This window comes from Muntiacus reevesi, chromosome 17 (genome assembly GCF_963930625.1).
Source record: "Muntiacus reevesi chromosome 17, mMunRee1.1, whole genome shotgun sequence".
Taxonomy (NCBI): Eukaryota; Metazoa; Chordata; class Mammalia; order Artiodactyla; family Cervidae; genus Muntiacus; species Muntiacus reevesi.
Genome location: NC_089265.1, coordinates 21745150 through 21764024, shown reverse-complemented (window position 1 = coordinate 21764024; position 18875 = coordinate 21745150). Strand labels below are relative to the sequence as shown.

Here is an 18875-nt window from a genome sequence, read left to right as displayed (position 1 = left end):
AGAAGGCAAGAATAGCAATGAAGCTGATGCAACAAGTGAAAAGGAAACTAAATGCAAGCTGCCAAATGGGATTTCAGGATCCAGGCTGGGAATCCCCTCTGGCCTGGCCTCCTGGCTGGGTTGAGTGCACAGTGCAGCGCATCCTCCTGACTGTCTCCCAGACGCCTGTGTCTTCCTGGCTGAAACTCTGAGCTCCTAAACTCCAGGAGAACCAGGAATCCAGTGAGGGTGGGGGTGAGTCCTTGTAGGCAACTGGGCTGTGTGCCAGGTAGGAATGTTTCCATCTAGAACTCTGGGTATTGTTGCAACAGGCTTGGCCTTGTCATCCCAGTGAATGGCTATTTCTCCTCTCACTGTGTAGTGGGTGAACTGCAGGAATCTGTCTCTGAACAGCTCTCTGGGAACTGCCTCATCTTCCTGACCACAGACCCAGAATGTCAGAAAATAATCTAACCAGATTCAAATAGAAGAGTTAATGTAAGGAGCACTTGGGAAGTGTCTGGTACCATTCTGAACATGTGCTATGAATTAGAGCAATTCATCTTAACCACATTATCATGGTGTGCTTTTATGAGTATCTGAGTTTTGCAGTTAAGACATAATGCACCAGTTTACAGCTAGGCAGTCTATTTTATGTACTAATAAAGAAAAATCTTAAAGATCTATTTGCAAGTAAATATAAATAAATGAGAAAATGAAATATATGAAAAATTGATATTTATGTGATATACATTAGTAGGTCCATATGTATAAATTTATTAACTACATATAAAGATGTCTAGAAGGATGCCCATTAAATTGTTAACAGTATAGGATTAGAGTGCATCCTCTTAGATGTCAAGGGTAGGCATTCCTTTGTGTGAATTATTTAAAAGTTTAACAATGTGGTACATATACACCATGGAATATTACTCAGCCGTTAAAAAGAATTCATTTGAATCAGTTCTAATGAGATGGACGAAACTGGAGCCCATTATACAGAGTGAAGTAAGCCAGAAAGATAAAGAACATTACAGCATACTAACACATATATACGGAATTTAGAAAGATGGTAACGATAACCCTATATGCAAAACAGAAAAAGAAACACAGAAGTACAGAACAGACTTTTGAACTCCGTGGGAGAAGGTGAGGGTGGGATGTTTCAAAAGAACAGCATGTATATTATCTATGGTGAATCAGATCACTAGCCCAGGTGGGATGCATGAGACGAGTGCTCGGGCCTGGTGCACTGGGAGGACCCAGAGGAGTCGGGTGGAGAGGGAGGTGGGAGGGGGGATCGGGATGGGGAATACGTGTAACTCAATGGCTGATTCATGTCAACGTATGACAAAACCCACTGAAATGTTGTGAAGTAATTGGCCTCCAACTAATAAAATAAAATTAAAAAAAAAAAATGCAATAACCTGAAAAAAAAAAAAAAAGTTTAACAATGACATGTGTGGTTCATATATTTAGATAAGCTTAAGAAATGCTCTTCTTTAGAGTCACATTTATCATGGCAGCTGCTGGTTGTCACATCTCTGAGCTGTCTCTGTAATCCCCAGCCTGCCTTGTTCTTCTTTCCTCCATTTGAACAGTTTGGAAGACTATTTTCTCAGGAGTGGCCAAGTATGGAAAACTTACTCTCCCTTCCACATCCTACTCCAGGATCCTAGATTCCACATATGCAGATTGACCTCCCATGATGTATGTGGTTTTCCATTAATCCTTGAAGGCACTCCAGTTCTTATAGGACCCAAGCAGGCAACTGTGTCCATGACCTGAGCTTTTCTCGACACATCTCCCTCCATCCTCTAATCTATGTCTCAAGAATCACATTCAATCCATCCTCAAAGTGTCACCAAAAGTGGGTAACCCCGTTCGCACTTTATTCAGGTGACTTCAGTATAGGTTTATCTTCAAGGATCATCTTTGGGTTAAATTTCAGTCAAAGGTGTGTGCAAGTCAATTTGTTTGTTTCAAATTACTTTTATTATCTCTACTGAGAAACAAGAATAGTCTTATACAATATAGTACAAAGCAAATATCTTATGAATGATAAAGATTTAAATGCTATGAAGGGCTTAAATATTTCCAATAATTTAAATAAATAAATAAATATTTCAACTTTTTAAGATATGGAAAATGGATTCTGAAATCTGTTTTAAACAGTTATGGTAAGAAAACATTTAACATATATTTAAATAATGCCATATATTAGCTATCACTTATATTTCATCTGACACAAAAATAGAGTTAAAGGTTGCACTTTGAGTCTTAGAAAATAGCCATCTAGTTGACCAGATGAACTGTTTTCAGATTCAATGTCTTCTTTATTTCCTGAGTTTCCCAATGAGCTTGTTGGCCAAGACCAAGCTCCTTCTGATTTCCACGCTGACAACCTCCCAGGCACAGCAGCTGTATTCTTTCTCTTTGAGATACACACTGATTCGCTGGAAGTAACTCTTCACAGCCAATCTGGACTTCTCCCTCCCTAGAGGTGAGTGTTCCGTCGACCTTCCCTCCCTCAGACACGTGTCCAGCTCCTCCAGCTGCTGATCAAGTCCCTCGACGAATCTGTCCAGGAGGCTCTCGTATGGACCCATAGAGGAGCCCATGGTGCTGAAGACCTGGGAGTCTGCAGGCGCAACTCAGGCTCAATAGCTGTGGCTTCTGTCTTCTCAAGCCTAGCCCCATCCACCAGGATCTGAGGAAATCTGGTCAGTCCTGTCCCTCAGACAGGACACGATGGAAACTCTCTCCATCTGACTCCAACGTGTGAAGCTTTCCAGATTGCCGCGGCTCGCAGGCAGCTCGCAGCCCAGAGAGCACACTGGGCTGGAGCAGAGCATCCCCAGGGCCAGCAGCACAGAGACGGGAAGGGCCATGGGGACGCTGGGGGCTCTGCAGGGCTGCCTGGAGGGAGGTCTAGGCAAGTTCTGAGGACTTGGGGTGATGGGCAGCTCTTAAAGAGTGAGCAGAGAAGCTTTCATTTCTGGGTTTTTCCACATTCTGCTTGTTCCTTTCTTTTTCTACTCTTTTTAATGAAATGAATTATAAATGCTCATTTTTGCCATGAGTGCCTGGGGTGGGGGACATCAAATCATGCGTTCCACTGTAGCTGATAGCCACACAGCCGTATATTATGCTTCTCACACCTGTTAGTTGTTCTTGGGGAGAAGAGTTTGGTCAAAGTCAGAGAAGGCAGCAATATTCATACAATATATATATGGTGGCTTTTCCAGGTCACCAAGAAATATTCAGTATAAAAAGAGCTTATAAGAGGAAAATTTTGATTTCTCTCATTTTTTTCTTTATTTACCCTTTTCCTCCTTCTTTAAAAAATATTCATGTGTGTATGTACCTCTCTGATATCACCTGAGTTGGCCTTAAACACACTGGAGACATTATAGGGAACAGTATCACTGATATCATTTGTTAAAAATGAATTATGTTGCAACTATAATCTGCAAAGCACTTTTTAAGGTGCTGATTGTCCTAAAAAATTCAAGTTTGCCTGTGTTTGTTTCTCTTTCTCCTCTACCACTACAATATTTCACAGGAAACTTTGCTTCAGTCACTGTGTGATAATACAGATAATCTCATCTCCTTAGATATTTCACTGGGAAGTAATAACCTACTCATACACTCAGGGACACTGAGGTTGCAATTATGTTCAAACCCTGTAATGACATGTCTTTACCAATTCTGTAAGGTACAGATAATTTTTAAGAATATTAATGGCAGAAGTTTTTACAGGCAGCCTCTTAGCCAAGTGTTGTTAATAAACATTTCATTAATTTTCACAGCTTCCCTATGAGACAATTACTATAGTTATTGACATGTTTGCAAATAAGGAAACTGAAAACTCAGAGAGATTGCTTAACTTGGTAATAGTCAGGATTACCTGCATAAGTGGTACTTGACCACTAAACTCTTCTGCCTCCATGTTTTTTCTCATTAACCTTACACATTCTCCTTTAGCTACACTGCATACAATTGTAATTAAGTAATCCATCTAACTATGTAACATTTGACTGCACTGAGAGACTGTAAGCTCCCTAAAGGCAGTAATGTCACATGTGGAGTATCAGCAAGGTGTCTGTCCCAGAGGAAGTGCATGGAGGGTTCTCTGTCCCATTTTTGTTCGTCACTGGGGCATGTCCGACTCTCTTGATCCCATGGACTACGGCACACCAGGCTTCCCTGTCCTCCTCTATCGGTCAGACTTTGTTCAAATTCACATCCATTGAGTCAGTGATGTGATCCCATCATCTCATCCTCTGTCGCCCCCTTCTCTTCCTGCTCTCAATCTTTCCCAGCACCAGTATCTTTTCCAATGGGTGGGCTCTTCCATCAGGTGGCCAAAGTATTGGAGCTTCAGCTCTGTCCCAGAGCCAGTTCTAACAAAACTATACACACGAAAGCTTTAGTAGACTTAGTATTTGAAGCCTGTTTCGGAAAATGACAATCTCCTGAAAACATAGATAGTAAGAGTAATTTAAATGGTTTTTTTAACCTTGTGGATAATTTCTCAAAATATGATCTCAGATGGGAACAGGGAGTCTCAAAGTTGTTGCTAAATTACCATAGTCAGTCGGGCTCCTCCTGTACATCTCAGCCAAACACCATTTCCAATGTAGGACTGGAACTTAGCAAGTTCAAAAGGAACTGTGTACTCTTCATTTGTAGTGTAATGATTGTAATGTCCCTGGAATGAGTGAATGGCACTTTTGTGACAAACAATAGGAATTGGAGAGGAAGAACTTACTAAGTATCCTTCCATGATAGGAAGCACATAGAGCAGCCAGCTCAGTCCAGAGCTTTAGACAGTGGACATGGGGGCAAGATTGTCTGGTTTGATGTCACAGCTCCAGCCTGCACTGGCTATGTGACCTTCAGCACTCCGGTTTTCTCCTTTTATTTGGAACTGATAATCATGTCTGTTTCACTGGCTAGCTGTGAAGACTGTAGGATGTAACGTACTTCTGACAATACCTGCACGTATAAGCATTCAGTATCTGTTAGCTGTTCCCACGAGGCAGAAAATTCACACATCCAACTATGGAAACTGGATAGAATTTCACTGAGATGACCTGCTTCCCTTCCTTTAATTCTCAGCTCACTGGTCAACATTATTATATCTAATCTCATCTCTTGCGTGAACATGACTTCCTGTCCAAATCACTTACATCTAGCAGCTTCCAGGTGTCAGGCGAGTATATGCTCCTCGGTTCTTTGTCTTGTCACAACAATAATTTGGAGTGACAGTCATTGAAGACCCCTCGGTGGGTCACAGCTCTTGGGTCTTGGGCAGACCAGTGTTATAGCTCTTAAATAAATCAGTGTTATGGCTCAGTGTTACAGTTCTATTTTATTTAGATAATAGCAGGAAAATCCATCTTCGAGGCATGAGGACACGTCGACCCAAAGACGCGAAGAGAAGAGCACCCCATTGCGCAGGAGAGAGAGAGAGAAGAGGGCTTTGCCTCCTCTTTTATATGTTTCTCTGTCCCTGGGCCTGTCTTATGTAAATTGGGCCAGCCAAGAGTATAGTTTGTTTTACCTGAGGTTCTCTCTCCGGTCCTCGGACCTTCCTTGTTTTGTTTTCGCGGGCTTTTCCCTTCCAGGTCTTTTAGCCACTGCCATTCTGGACTCCTTTTCCATATTCTAACTACCTAACATTCCCCCCTCAAGAGATGGGAGGCCCAATTCTTTGGGAATAGGGGTGTCGAGGTCTCTCTGGCTACTACCTGCTGAACTGGAACAGTGAGGGACATTGGGTCTTCCCCTCTTGCTAGTCTCAGGCTTCAGAGTCCTTATAGCAGTGTCCATCTAAGGGTGACTGATGTTTTCCATGGTTGGCTGCAGTTTTATATCTTTGTTGAACTGGCACTGCATGTCATAGCTTGACCTGGGCAGAGACAAGACAGGTTAGACAATTGACAGTACATAAGCAGCATCAGTATGGTGTAACAAGGACTAGTAGGGGCATTAGCCAATTTTAAATTACATCACCAGGATGGTTCAAGTCCCTCCTTGTTCAGAGATCAGAAGACCTATCTCCTGTATGTTTTGGAGTATTATTTTTACCAAGCTGTGTTGGCCCTTTAGCACTGTTTTGAGAAATCTTATCCCCAGAGACCAGATTTTGGGGTTTATTAGAAGGGCACTCATTTCTAGTCCTGAATGGGTATCTGAGATCTCCCAGGGGTTCACAGGTGTATTGAGTGTCCTCTTCTGTTTTCTTCCACGGCTTGACTCATGAGTAGTGAATCCAGGAGTCATGTCCTGGCACCTTGACCGCTGTGGGAGTAGAAAGTGCTACAGGGTGGGGGCCCTTCCATGTGGGCTGGAGTTGAGCCTTTGAGGACCCATGTTTCCAGACTTTAGTTAGGACTTGAGTCCCTGGAGCATATAGTGGTGACTCCTTAGAGTCTTTTAGGTCCTGGTTCATACCCCACAAGCCTATATCCTGTTGGAATTGCCCAATGGCCATGGTGTAAGACTGGAGGGTCTGAACCTCTGGATCTAGGAAGAGGTCATTGACATAAACAAAAGGTCTCCCATATAGCATCTCATAAGGACTAAAACCAACCTGTTCCTTAGGGGCAATATGGGTACAGAGGAGCGCTATTGGCAAAGCCTCCTTCCATCCCAGGGAGGTCTCTTGGGTTATCTTTTTTATCGCTGATTTTAAGAATTGGTTGGCTCTTTCTGCTTTTCCTGAAGACTGAGGCCTCCAGGCACAATGGAGATAATAAGTAATGCCCAATGCTTTAGAGACTCCTTGGGTGATCTTAGAAGTAAATGATGTCCCATTGTCCCTTTGTAATGACCTGGGCAGACCAAAGCTTGGAATGATTTCATGGAGCAGTTTTTTTTACCACCTCCTCAGCCTTCTGAATCTGGGTGGGAAAGCCTTGAATCCATCCTGTGAACGTATCTATCATGACTAATAGGTATTTATACCCTTGAGAAACTGTCATCTGGGTGAAGTCCATCTGCCAGTCCTCTCCTGGATAGGCCCCACGTCTGGGTTCTTCAAGCTCCTTGGGGGTTGTTTAATTGGCAAGTGGGACAAGAGGAGACCACTTGTCTTACAGTTGTTTGGAAGCCTGTTCCTCTGAAAGAACTTTCCAGTAATCTTTGGAGGGCCTCTTCTCCTAAATGAGTGGTGGCATGTAAGGAGTTAACCAACTTCTATTGGAGGTTCCCAGGCAGAAAAAGGAGCCCCTCCTTTTGGAACCACCCCATATGATCTTCTTGAAAGCCCTCACTTTTAGCTTTCAGAGTCTCACCTTCAGTATATGAAGGAGTTTCTGGCAAATTCGTCTGTGGAACTAAGGTGGCAACCCCTATTAGGTCATTGGTCTGTAACGCTGCTCTCTTAGCTGCCTGCTCAGCTGCTTGGTCCCCTCGTGCCACTTCAGTGCTCCCTTTTTGGTGTCCTTCAAAGTGGGAGACTGAAACCTCAGTGGGCAGATGGACTGCCTCCAAGAGTCTAAGGATTTGATCACCATATTTGATTGGGGACCCTCGGGTGGTCAAATGGCTCCTTTCTTTCTAAATAGCTGCATGTTCATGCAGCACCAGAAAGGCATACTTGGAGTCAGTATAATTCTTTTTCCTTTTCCCAGCTCTAAAACTCGAGTCAGGGCTATGAGCTCAGCTAATTGGACTGAAGTACCTGGTGGCAGAGGCTTAACCTCTATGATCTCAAAATTGGAGACTACTGCATATCCGGCTCTTATTTTTCCATCCAAGACAAAGCTGCTTCTGTCAGTGTATCACATTTCCTCAGGATTGGTCAGAGGATCTTCTGACAATCCCTCTCGGGGTTTTGTCCAGTGGTCCAAGGTTTCTAGACAGGAGTGAAAGGGGAGAGATCCCTCGGGGGTAGGCAGGAGGGTGGCTGGGTTAAGAACCTCACAAGGGGATATTGTGAGGCCTGGATTTTCCATCAGTATTACTTGATATCTGAGGATTCTCTGATCAGACATCCATAAATGGTCTCTCCCATTTAGGAGTTGTTTTACTTTGTGACTGGTAAAAATAGTTAGTTTGCCCCCAAAGGAGAGTTTTAAAGCATCTTCTATCATGATTGCAATAGCTGCAAGATTTTGAAGGCACCGGGGCCAGCCTTGCGCAGTTGAATCAAGTCTCTTGGATAAGTAAGCTACAGGCTGGGGCTCAGATCCCAACCTTTGAGTTGACACTCCCAAGGCTATTCCCTCTCTTTCATGGACATAAAGTTGGAATGCTTTTTTTGGATCTGGCAACCTCAAGGCAGGTGCCTGTGTTAAGGCCTGTTTTAGTGTAGCCTCTGCCTTCTTTTGAGGAGTTCCCCACATTAGTGGGATTGAATCATCTCGTCCCTTTAAGCTTTTATATAAAGGCTGGGCAATTAGACCATAGTTGGGTATCCAGATTCTACAGTACCCAGTTCGCCCCAGGAAAGCTCGCAATTGTGTTTGAGGCATGGGGGAGGGCAACTGGAGGATTCCTTGTACCCGATCAGAGGACAGCCTCCTAGACTGTGTAATCTGAACTCCCAGGTATGTGACCTTTGTCTGGACCGTCTGTGCCTTAGCACGGGAGACTTTAGAACCTGAATTGCATGTTGTTGGGCACTTTTCTCATCTGGAGAGCAGATTAGTAGGTCGTCTACATATTGTAATATTTTCCCATTAGGTCCCAGGTCCAGATCTAGGAGATCCCAGCTAAGGGCCTGTCCAAACAAGTGGGGGCTATCTCTGAACCTCTGAGGTAATCCTGTCCAAGTCAACTGTTGGTGTTTTTCTCCTGGGGCCTCCCACTCAAAGGCAAAAAGATATTGGAATTCTTTAGTCAGTGGTATGCAAAAAAATGCATCTTTGAGATCCAAGACTGTAAACCACTTGGATGTGGGTTTACAAATCCCACTTGAGTGGGATTTCTCCCAAGATTACATAGGGATTAGGTACTGTGGGATGGAGGGGGACTACAGCTTCATTTTTGATCCGGAGATCTTGAACCATTTGCCAGGTTCTGTCCTTTTTCTTTACTGAGAGCATTGGGGTGATACATGGAGAACTGGTGGGGACCAATAGCCCACAAGCAAGGAATTTATTTATTAAAGGCAGCAGTCCCTCCCGAGCCTCTCTTTTGAGAGGATATTGTTTCCGGTTAGGAAACCTAGTGGGATCTCGGAGGACAGTGATGACCGGTTCAGTTTGGTGGGCTCATCCAGGAATCCCCGGTCCCACACCTGGGGGTTAATTTTGTCCTCCCATAGTCTTTGTTCTCTCTCTGTTGGAGGTGTAATGAGTTCCTCAGTAGTAACCAGAAGCTGTAGGGCCCTTGGTGCTGAAAAGCTCCCCATCACAAGGGTGGTCCCCAGTTTAGTGAGTATGTCTCTTCCCATTAAGGGAGTAGGACACTCAGGGACTACCAGAAACTGGTGGAAGAATACCTGTCCATCCCTGTAACAAAAAAGTGCTTGGGTGAATCTTCTAGTAGTTGCTTTTCCTGTAGCACCCAAAATGGTACAGGTTTGGGAGGAGAAGGCTCCGGAGTAGGAGATCAAGACAGAGTAGGTAGCCCCCGTGTCCACCAAGAAATTCTCGGACCTACCTGCCAAATCCAGTTGCACCCTTGGCTCCAGCCCCGTGATGGTTATCTGTGACAGGCGGGCTGGCTGGAGCTGATCGCTTCAGTCCTCTTGAGCCATCGTGAGGGAAGGCTTGGCGCTTGACCTTGAGGCTCTTGGGTCCCGAGGGCAGAGTGCCTCCCAGTGTCCCAGTTGATGGCATTTGTGGCAAGCCATTCTAGGAGACTTGTCACGGTTAGGACACTCTTTGCCCCAATGCCCCGCCTGTCTACAGATTAGGCATTTGCCTCGTGCCTTGTCATTCAAGGGCTCGGGGTGTGCCATAGGGCTTCCCTGGAGGGCGGCCAGCATCTGGGCATGACTTGTCTCTTTCCTTCTCTCCCTCTCCTGGGCCTTGGCCTCCTTCTCCTGTTCTGTTATAAAAGGTATTGGTGGCTGTCTGGATCATCTCATCTAAAGAGGCAGCAGGGTCCTGCTGTTGTAGTTGTTGTAATTTAATTCTGATATCTGAGGCACATTAGGACAGGAATTTGTCCTTTAAAATCACCTGTCCCTCGTAAGAATCTAAATCCAAATTGGTAAACTTTTGGAGGGTCTCTTTTAGCCTTTCTAGAAAGGCAATGGGGTTCTCATTGGGCTCCTGAGTTATTGCTGAGACCCGGGCATAGCTGATTACTTTTTGCTGGACTGCTTTCAGTCCTGCCTTCACACAAATTAGAAAATGACCCCTTTCTCAGATATGTTCAGGGTCATTATAATTCCAATTAAGATCTGAGGAGGGGACTGCAGTTTCCCCTACTGGGTATCTATCACTTGACATGTGAAGTCCTGTTGCATACCTCTGGGCTTCCTTTAAGACCCTAGTATGTTCAGGGTCAGATAAAGTTTGACTAAATATGACCATGATATCCTTCCACGTCAAGTCAAAGTCAAGGTAATATGTTGGAACGTATCTATATATTTCCCTGGGTCATCTGTATAGCTTCCCAGGTCTTGTTTGATCTGTCTTAGTTCTAAGAGGGAGAAGGGTTTATGGACACGGCTTGGTCCGAATTCTCCTCCAGTTTCAACTAAGGGACAGACTCGAGCTGGCTTTTGTGGAGGAGGTGCTCCCGGATATGGGAGCACGCTTGGATACAAGGAAGAAGCACCAGGCAACTCGGGAGCTGCGGGAGGTGAGCCTTCATGGGAAGTTCCTTCTCTTGGTGCCTGTGCCTAACACGATTTGCCTAGTGGGCTCACTTTTAGGGCATGCAACAGTCTCATACCTAAGACAGAGTTCCTTCACATCTCTCAGTCTGAAGAAAATTTGGACATAGGAGATCTCTGTCCACTTCCCTTGTCATTTGCACAATAATTCTAACTGTAGGATGGTATTGTAATTTAAAGTCCCATCCTCGGGCCAGTGTTCCTCGTCCCCCAGTGGATACCATGGCCACGCAGTGGCACAAAAGAATTTTAAACGACTCCTCCTTAGAGTCAGAATATCGAACAGCTGCCAGTTATCAAGGATGCATCTCAAGGACATCTGTCGGGAAGTGGATTGGTTATTTCCCATCTGAAAGACAGTCATGACAGGGAGGAAAAGGGAAAGGAAAAAGACTAATAGGCTTTTTGAAGCTTATCCTACCCAGTACTGTCGCAACCTGAGAGTCAGGCGTCCCCGGGTAAGGATGCAGATCTCTAGGCAGGCTGAGGCGTGACACCGATCCCCGGGCAGGTCAAGGCATGACGGCCTCCCGAGGATTGGGCCCCGGGCAGGTCGAGGCGTGATGACCTCCTGGGACCCTTGAGACTAGCGGATCCCCAAGGAGGTTGAGGTGTGACAACCTTTCAAGGACCAGATCCCTAGGCAGGTCAAGGCGTGATGAACTCCTGGGACCCCCGGGCTGGAGTTTGGGCATCCCCAAGATCTCCAGCGTGACCAGTGCTAGGTAGGACAAAGGGGTTGGATATCATACAGTACTTCCCTCCCAAGGCCAGTTATTTTCTGGTTACCCCTCTAGAAGATTGTAGAGGCAACATTGTGGGCCCAGATGGGGCTGAGGAAAGGAGCATGAAACAGGAGGGAAAGAGGGTCAGAGCACAACTTTTGAAAGAATGACATAGCACAAGGGCATAACACAAACCGATTAAAATCAATCAAGATGACAAGTCAAATTTGAGTAAACCTTAATTCCCAATCTGTAAGCCAAAAGACACACCCAGAGGTGGCAGAACAGCTCCAAGGCACTGTCAAAGACAGAGGCGGGGGTGGTTCCCCAATGGCTGGGATGATCTTACGGCTCATTAGGATATGAATTCGCCCCGCTTGCAAAACTTAGTCAGGCCACATTCCACGACCCATACCCTGTAAAATGGGTGCTTCTCTTTGGATTTTAGCAAATCCATCTCCCACTTATCACTTTGTCTCTCTCTGAATTTTTGCAATAAGACCTGAGAGCCTGAGCCCAACCTCGGGCTTGAGTCCCGGGAGAAAGATCTGAAGGAAAAGAGGAAAAAGCAGTGGGAAAAATGTGCCAAGGAATCCCCTTCATAGCCTGCTGGAAAATTTGCTAAATATCTGACTGTTGCTCACAGTTTTCACTGGCCTAATTCTTGGCACAGAGAAGAGTAGGCACAGAAGAACCCCGGCTTGGGGTTAACCGGCTTTTGGTTACCGGCTTGGGTAACCGCTACTGGGGCCCAGCAGATAGTGCCTTTGGGACATACCGAAGACTAGCCTCTCCAGAGTCCCTCAATTGCGTCCATTGCCGCCCACCTGTTCGTGGGGGGTTCAAGGAAACAAGAAATGAGAGACTGTAATTGTTAGGCATGTCCTTCCAGGCGTAGGAGCGAGGACCTCCTACCTTAACCGGAGGTCTTCTGGAATCTGAGGCTGAGCCGCGTGGACTTTCTGCTGAGTTTGTTTTTCGTTGCCCCGGTTTCCAGCAGGACAGGCCTTCCCCTGCGCTGGGTTTTCTTCACGTTCCTCTTCTACCACAGGAGCTTCTCTGAGTTGGGCTCCTGCTGCGCTTGGCCTCTTCCACGTGGAGGTTGTTTCAGCCAGGTTAAACCCGAGTCACGGCACCATAGATGTCAGGCGAGTGTATGATCGTCGGTTATTTGTCTCGTCACAACAAAAATTTGGAGTGACGGACATTGAAGCCCCCTTGGTGGGTCACAACTCTCGGGTCTTGGACAGACCGTGTTATAGCTCTTAAATAAATCAGTGTTCCAGCTCTATTTATTTAGGTAATAGCAGGAAAATCCTTCTTCAAGGCGTGAGGGCACGTCGACCCAAAGACGTGAAGAGAAGAGCGCCCCATCACACGGGAGAGACAGAAGAGGGCTTTACCTCCTCTTTTATATGTTTCTCTGTCCCTGGACCTGTCTTATGTAAATTGGGCCAGCCTGGAGTGTAGTTTGTTTTACCTGAGGTTCTCGCTCCAGTCCTCGGACCTTCCTTGTTTTATTTTTGCGGGCTTTCCCTTCCAGGTCTTTTAGCCACTGCCATTCTGGACTCCTTTTCCCTATTCTAACTACCTAATACAGGTAACAGCTGACTTCTCACATGTGAATAAAATGACCATCCAGTCTGTACCCCAGTCTCTTTTCACGAGTTAGTAGGTTTACATCCTCAGAATCCAATAACGTCCATGAAGAGTGAGTAATGTAAACAGACAAATAAAGATAAATAAAAAGATACCGGGATTTAGCAAATTGACATCTAGCCTCTTAGGTAACACTCTGCCTAGAGCCTGCTCCCTCCTCTGGCTCTGTCTGCAGCTAATCAGTCACTCTGTGGAGCTCTTCATCCACATTTGTGAAGTTCAGTGACATTTTGTCATTTGGACAGAGAAGAGGTCTGTATAGTTTTGTCAATTACATCGTTTACTTTCCTTTTACTTTTATGCATGTCTTTTACCTTAACTGCTTATTTGTACTTTCCAGGAATGCTCGATGAGAGCGGAAAGTTTTGATCTCTTGAAAATTCACAGAGGAAATACATTACCTCTTCTTTTCATTTACGTTTTCTCTTCCTTTTTGTTGCAGCAAACCTCAAAGTGGAAATAGAAATGATTGCAGGAGCATTAGCACAGCTTTTACAAACTGAAATACAAAGAAGAGGTAGCAATATGAAAATTATACAAAAGTAGCAGAGAAAAAGTGGGTTGCTTGGACATGGCAAGGACAGTGGCCTGGGCTAAAACAGGCGGCCGGAGAGCAGCAAAGACACATTGAACCACTTGAACACCTGGACGGGAGTGGCGGTTATACTTTATTTTCATGAGAGTGACTTTGGAGGATTAATCATCTTGGTATAGGCTTAGTGTGTAGCCAGGGAGGGTTAATTTTGGATTTACACTGGATCTGCTTCTGTGACTTTAAGTCTTTGTGTTATTGTTAACATACTAATGGCCTGCCTCAGGGAGATAACCTGACACCGCTCACCAGTGAAGGACTGTGACTCTGTGTGTGGCAATGGAAGGGGCAGCCTACTTGGCTACTTACCAGACGGCCCAGAAATTCACATTTGGGAAGGGCAGAATCACAGATAGGTGTGGCATCTTTGTGTGTTTTCATGACATGAGATATTCTATTTCACACTACCCATGAAATGACTATAAGGAAGTGCAGCTAACACATCCCCCTACCTAGGCTTGCTTGTCATTCTGGGAGTTATCTGCAGGAATGTAAAGGTCTTTTTGCTTTGTTTCCTCACCTCCCCTCACCTCTGATTCATAAAAGAATCTGACATCCAGGTCCAGACAAGATGGTTATTTTGAGGTGCTAGTCTTCCATCTTTTGTCAGCCCATTCCCGAATAAATCCCTTCCTATCCCCAAACCTCATCTTGGATTCATTAATTTATCTTATGGCAAGCAGAGCAACTTGGACTCTGTAACAAATCCAGCACATTGATTGGTACTTAATGAGTTTTAGTAATTTTCCCAATTATGAAGAGCAAATAACACCAAATTTGACAAATTAAAAATTTTGCCACAGAGAATAAGGTGAGGTCCACGCATGTAAACCTCAATTTCTTTCACATCTGATCAGCTCTTTCAAGAGGAATATGGAGAGGCAGGCAAAAGAAGATATAAAAAAGAAGTCTAATGAAGTTTCCTTAAAAATTAATTGTAGCATCAGGAAGAAAGATCCAGTAACTCTTAATATATCATTAGTTCAAAGTTGTTGAGATGACAAGCATTCCATTGAATTAGAAAATCTACACTTTTAATGAATATGTTTTACTTTGACTGTAAGGATACAGAAGAGTGGAAACTCATGACAGCTTTCCAGGCCTTTGAAGTGAAAGGCAAGCCCAAAATGAGGTGATACATGGATCTGGGTAAATTCAGAATATGGAAATTTGGGGGCTTAGTATTTAAGAAGCAGACCGTAGGATATCTTTAGATGAAATGAGGGTGAAACAAAGCTGGCAATTGCTCATCTCAACAGGAATGTGTCCTTGTGGTACTGAGCAATGGTTCTTCATCTCTTCAATGATGACACTGATGATGCTCATCTCTGACCCCATCTCCTCCTCTGAGCCCATGACTGCCTCAGAGCCTTGACTTGGAAAAGCAGGAGACCTTCACATTTGAATCAAATAAGCAAAATCTCTCTCTTTCCTGCCTGGGGTACAGGAAAGTCTTCAGATTCCCTCAGGAGCAGGTGCATGGCGTCCAACTCCAGGAGGCCCCGGTCACCTGTGCTTCATGAGATGCTCCAGCAGAGCTTCAACCTCTTCCACACAGAGCACTCCTCTGCTGCCTGGGACACCACCCTCCTGGAGCAGCTCCGCAATGGACTCCTTCAGCAGCTGGATGACCTGGACGCCTGCCTGGGGCAGGTGATGGGAGATGAAGACTCTGCCCTGGGAAGGACGGGCCCCACTCTGGCCGTGAGAGGGTACTTCCAGGGAATCCATGGCTACTTGAGAAAGAAGGGATACAGTGACTACGCCTGGGAAACTGTCAGAGTGGAAATCTTGAGGTGCTTTCTGTGTTAACAGGCTCCTAAGAAAACTCAGGAAGTAAGAAAAAGACTGATTCTCAGTGACTCGTATCCTAGCTCAGACTCTTCATTGTTCAGTCATTTCCAAAACTCTGATTTCTGCCTCAGCTATGAAATAGTTCAAGTGACTTTTGGTATTGGCACTAAAATTGAGCATATCGATATCCAACTGCTTTTAGAATTAGAGGAAATATATCTGATGCCTTGTGGCTGAATCTTACGGAATAACATGTTTTTGTATGAATGTAATTCAGTTTTACATTGACTTATTTTATGGTCCTTGCATTTATATGTCCTATTTATAACATAAAAATAGATCATTTTCTTTAATACAAGTGTACCTTTATTTTCCTCATGACATTTATTTGAGGACATGTTTCTTCCTCTTCCTTTTGACACTTTTGCCAATGTCCTAAGGCTGTAAACTACATATAGAAAGATATCATGCATTTCATTACTTTATCTGTTGGCCTTGTGGAGAGAGTCTTGAGTATGAGAGGCCCTGACCTTACAGAGCTCACACTGGAGCAAGGACATTGTCATGAAAGAAGTAGGTATAAGGTCATTAGGTATTTACACATGGGCCCTGGGCTTCAGAGGAGAAGTAACAGATGCTGATGGCAGGGAGTATCCTGGGAAGCTCATTGAGACCACCTTCAGTCTCCCCAGGGAAGTAATCTGAAGTATGAGGCAAGAAGAATGAGGAGGAATTTGTCAGGTAACTCATGAAGAGCAGAATGAGGAAAAAACAACACAATACTAAGCACAGCATACAGAGTGTCTCTGCAGCGGGAATGGCTCTGGTCCGTTTTCAGATTTGAGCAAGACCAGAGTCGGTAGACTGTACTGATGCATGTAGGGTCCAGCATGGCATGACTCTGGAGATATGGAAAAGGGCCCAGTGATAGGCTTTTGAAGGATGTTAGATTTTATCTTAAGAACCAAGGAAATTACTTGTGAATTTAAAGCTACAGAGCAACTCTGACCAGATGAGGTGAAGGAAATTCATGAAACCAGCAGTTCTCAAAGTGCAGTATGTGGGCCCCTGCAGATCCCTAGGATGCTCTATAGAGATTCATGAGGTAAAATTCCTATGATAATGATATCCAGGCTTATTTGTAATTTTTACCACATTGACAACTTCTACTGGTCGTGCAAATATAATTCTGGCTAAGACTGCTGGTGCCTTCAGTTCAGTTCAGATCACCCAGTCGTGTCCGACTTTTCCCAACCCCATGGACCACAACATGCCAGGCCTCCCTGTCCATAACCAACTCCCAGAGTTTACCCAAAGTCATGTCCATTGAGTCGGTGATGCCATCCAAACATCTCATCCTCTGTCATCCCCTTCTCCTGGCTTCAATCTTTACCAGCATCAGGGTCTTTTCAAATGAGTCAGCTCTTCACATCAGGTGGCTGAAATATTGGCGTTTCAGCTTCAATATCAGTCTTTCCAATGAACACCCAGGACTGATCTGCTTTAGGAAGGACTGGTTGGATCTCCTCGCAGTCCAAGGGACTCTCAAGAGCCCTCTCCAAAGCACAGTTCAAGAGCATCAATTTTTTGCTGCTCATCTTTCTTTATAGTCCAACTCTCACATCCTTACATGACTACTGGAAAAACCATAGCTTTGACTAGACTGACCTTTGTTGGTAGTGTAACCTCTCTGCATTTTAGTATGCTGTGTAGGTTGCTTATAACTTTCCTTCCAGAGAGTAAGCATCTTTTAATTTCATGGGTGCAATCATCAACTGCATTGATCTTGGAGCCCAGAAAAATAAAGTCAGCCCCTGTTTCTACTGTTTCCCCATCTATTTGCCATGACGTGATGGGACCGGATGCCATGGTCTTAGTTTTCTGAATGTTGAGCTTTAAGTCAACTTTTTCACTTTCCTCTTTCACTTTCATCAAGAGGCTATTTAGTTCTTCTTCTCTTTCTGCCATAAGGGTGGTGTCATCTGCATATCTGGGGTGGGGTTATTGATATTTCTCCAGGCAATCTTCATTCCAGCTTGTGCTTCTTCCAACCCAGCGTTTCTCATGATGTACTCTGCATGTAAGTTAAATAAGCAGGGTGACAATATACAGCCTTGATGTACTCCTTTTCCTACTTGGAACCAGTCTTTTGTTCCATGTCCAATTCTAACGGTTGCTTCCTGACCTGTATACAGATTTCTCAAGAGGCAGGTCACCTAGTCTGGTATTCCTATCTCTTTCAGAAGTTTCCACAGTTTATTGTGATCCACACAGTCAAAGACTTTGGCATAGTCAATAAAGCAGAAGTAGATGTTTTCTGGAACTCTCTTGCTGTTTTGATGAGCCAGCGGATGTTGGCAATTTGATCTCTGGTCCCTCTGCCTTTTCTAAAACCAGCTTGAACATCTGGAAGTTCATGGTTCCTGTATTGGTAAAGCCTGTCTTGGAGAATTTTGAGCATTACTTGACTGGCGTGTGAGATGAGTGCAATTGTGCAGTAGTTTGAGCATTCTTTGGCATTGCCTTTCCTAGGGAATGGAATGAAAACTGATCTTTTCCAGTCCTGTGGCCACTGCCGAGTTTTCCAAATTTGCTGGCATATTGAGTGCAGCTCTTTCACAGAATTATCTTTTAGGATTTGAAATAACTCAACGGGAATGCCATCGCCTCCACTAGCTTTGGTCGTAACGATGCTTTCTAATGCCTACTTGACTTCCCACTCCAGGATGTCTGGCTCTAAGTGAATGATCACACCATCGTGATTATCTGGGTCGTGAAGATCTTTTTCATATAGTTCTGCTTCCCTGGTGCCTCAGAGGTTAAAGCATCTACCTGCAATGTGGGAGACCCAGATTCAATCCCTGGGTCAGGAAGAGTCCCTGGAAAAGGAAATGGCAACCTACTCCATATTCTGGCCTGGAGAATCCCGGGACAGAGGAGCCTGGTAGGCTACAGTCCACAGGGTCACAAAGAGTCGGACACAACTGAGCGACTTTACTTTCTTTCTTTCTTTTCTGTGTATTCTTGACACTTCTTCTTAATATCTTCTGCTTCTGTTAGGGTCATACCATTTCCGTCCTTTATTGAGCCCATCTTTACATGAAATCTTCCCTTGGTATCTCTAATTTTCTTGAAGTGATCTCTAGTTTTTCCCATTCTATTGTTTTCCTCTATTTTGTTGCACTGATCACTGAGGAAGGTTTTCTTATCTCTTCTTGCTGTTCTTTGGAACTCTGCATTCAGATGGGTATATCTTTCCTTTTCTCCTTTGCTTTTCGCTTCTCTTCTTGTCACAGCTATTTGTAAGGCCTCCTCAGACAGC

The 18875-nt window shown here is 44.6% G+C and overlaps 1 pseudogene; it reads right to left on the bottom strand.

Annotated features, from left to right (window-relative positions):
- Positions 1-2315: 2315 nt before the first annotated feature.
- Positions 2316-2870, bottom strand: LOC136148656 (interferon alpha-1-like; annotated as a pseudogene).
- Positions 2871-18875: the final 16005 nt, after the last annotated feature.